This window comes from Cydia splendana, chromosome 12 (assembly GCF_910591565.1).
Source record: "Cydia splendana chromosome 12, ilCydSple1.2, whole genome shotgun sequence".
Classification (NCBI taxonomy): Eukaryota; Metazoa; Arthropoda; class Insecta; order Lepidoptera; family Tortricidae; genus Cydia; species Cydia splendana.
In genome coordinates, this window is record NC_085971.1 from 5,394,442 (window position 1) to 5,397,098 (window position 2,657).

General features: G+C 39.6%; 1 non-coding gene across 1 annotated transcript; it reads right to left on the reverse strand.

The window, feature by feature from the left end:
• Positions 1-952: 952 nt before the first annotated feature.
• Positions 953-1,023, reverse strand: Trnag-gcc (transfer RNA glycine (anticodon GCC)). Its single transcript has one exon. It is a non-coding gene; the product is annotated as a tRNA-Gly (tRNA).
• Positions 1,024-2,657: the final 1,634 nt, after the last annotated feature.

The following is a 2,657-nucleotide window of genomic DNA, read 5'->3' on the forward strand; positions in this document are numbered from 1 at the left end:
GGGCCCGTAAACGAATTATATCGGAGATTTAATAATAAGCAGGACGGACACGGTCATGTGTGGAGTATAAATATGTACTTACAGAAGAAAAATTCTCATTTCGTATTTAGCGAGAAGCAAACACAGACGAAGGCTAGCTGCTTAATTAAGTTATCGTTCGTAAGGGCCTACCGCGAATGACGTTCGACGTGTTGCCTCTCTGTCGCACTTGTAAATTTGTACGTAAGTGTGACAGGGAGGCAATACTTCAGACTAGGTACACCAGCAAACCAGCATATAGCAGTATTGCAACGCGACATTACTGCCGCAAATGTCAAATTCAATATCAATTTCTCGATGAAACGACCTTTTTGCCGTTTCCTGAAGCAACGCATTATAGGTACCTAAAAAAAGAATTTAATACTGTACTATACCTTTTCACAAATTCTTTATCACGAACTAAAAGAAATACCCAATGTAACATTTTTCCACAAAACCATTAACTGTAAAATCGTATTTCCAATGGCTAGTTACATTTTTCGCATCACGGCGTGAAATAAAAACCATTCCACCATTCAAAATCGCCAATTTACTATTTTCGATGAGCAATGTGCCTCTAACTGAGTGAACTTTGCTATTTCAAACACGCAGGCGCTTGAATCACTGAAGTGAGTAGCAGCAAGTTCAGAGATACGGCCGAAGGAAACTGTATTGTTTGGATCAAATTGAATTATTGTGCTACATGAATAAGCTTGGAGTACAATGTTGGGTGATTATCAATGAATAATAACAATAGAATGCCTTTATTTGTTCCAGGCTGCTTGATTTTTCGGTATTCGGTCGTTTCCAATTCCATGTTAGATATGATAACTTGATGAGATAACAGAGATATTTGAATGAGAAAAAGAATGTTTATGGTACAAATGTAAATAGTGCGCCAAAATAAAAGCAATAATAAAATACAAAAAGATTATGCATCGGCCGGGAATCGAACCCGGGCCGCCCGCGTGGCAGGCGAGCATTCTACCACTGAACCACCGATGCTACATGGGTATAAGCGAAATTAACCTTTTAGTGTTCTTGTGATGGCCTATCTTTGATTCCCATTATTACAAAACTTTCCTCAATTATTTTTATATTTTATCCCTATGAAAATATGATGATTGATGTATAATGACTCTCCCTCACTTTGTCCTATTCAAGTCGGTACAAAGCTAGCTTAGACTGATTCTAGCAACTTCTGCTGTTTTACGTATATACCAAAGTACAAATAACTAACCCGTTGACAGTAAGTGAGCACACAAGCTATCTCCGGAAGAGATATGCCGGCCGGATCAGGAAGCGCGTGCTAATGCAGCCAATGGAGACGAGATAACGGCTGCGATGATGTAGGTATGTGTTCCTTGACGTAAGTATACATTTTGTTAGTGCTTACTGGTGAGGTCATGAGCTGGTGACTAGCTTAACACCTTCGTCATAACGCAGTTAAAACATATTGCATCGGGCCGAATCGACCCGTTGGCGCAGCGAACGTGTTAACCCTGTCCTCGACGGTGCATAAGACGACACAGTAGAACCTGTGTGCTTAAGAGCGCTCTTACAAGAAAAGTCGAAATAATGCAAAATTGATGATACTAGTCGACGAAATTCAGGACTTTGCGCTCATTATTAGAAACAATGAGTACTTGTTCCAGTAAAAGCGTCTTCTTATCTTTATAAATATCGTTGTAAATATTAGAAAAAGGACTTATTAAATTAGTAATGATTTTTTTTCTGATGGTCGTTTCCGAAAAACCCCGTGAAGCACTGAATGGCGAGCTCTTATTTGGAAATGTTGAGAATTTTACTCTGCTAAACCTGGCTATTTTGTATTACTAATACCCTGTACTTTAGGCATATCAAACTATATTTTTCCTACATACCTTTGAGAAAGAGAAAATCAAAGTAAAACGAACTCGATTTTCTCTCCGAAACAAGTGTCAATTCCTACGAAAATCTACTTAATATCGAAGTCATTTTCATACTCAAGCAATCTGCAACGTTTGCTTATACTGTTGGTATACATTAGTGTTTATGAAATTCTACTATAATTTTTTGGCAATTTTTTGAAAACTACTCTATATTACCGATGACGCGCGCTGCGCCAGCTCAGTGCCGCGGCAGAGCTTGTAGAGGCAGGACGTGTGTCGGTCGGCTCCGCACATTTTCAACGGCGACGACGAGGTTTTTTATCATTGTGTGCGGCGGGCGCCGTGTAAAACGCTATACTGTGTGCGTGTAAACCGCAACGAGAGACTTTGATCCTAGCACTGTTTTTATAGTATTATAATTTATAATGGTACAGTTTAATAAACTACCGGACAGGATTAAAAATATTTGAAACGACCTGACATTCTATATGTATTTATTTGACTCAAGATAGTACTCAGGGTCTGATGATGGAGCCGGAAGGTGGTCACCGGTACCAATCAACCATGCAACTAAACCACTTCGTGTTTAGGCTCGTTTTATTCATCTCAACAAGATCTTTGACACAAGATAGTACTCAGGGTCTGATGATGGAGCCGGAAGGTGGTCACCGGTACCAATCAACCATGCAACTAAACCACTTCGTGTTTGGGCTCGTTTGATTCGGCTCAACAAGATCTTTGACTTAAGATAGTACTCAGGGTCTGATG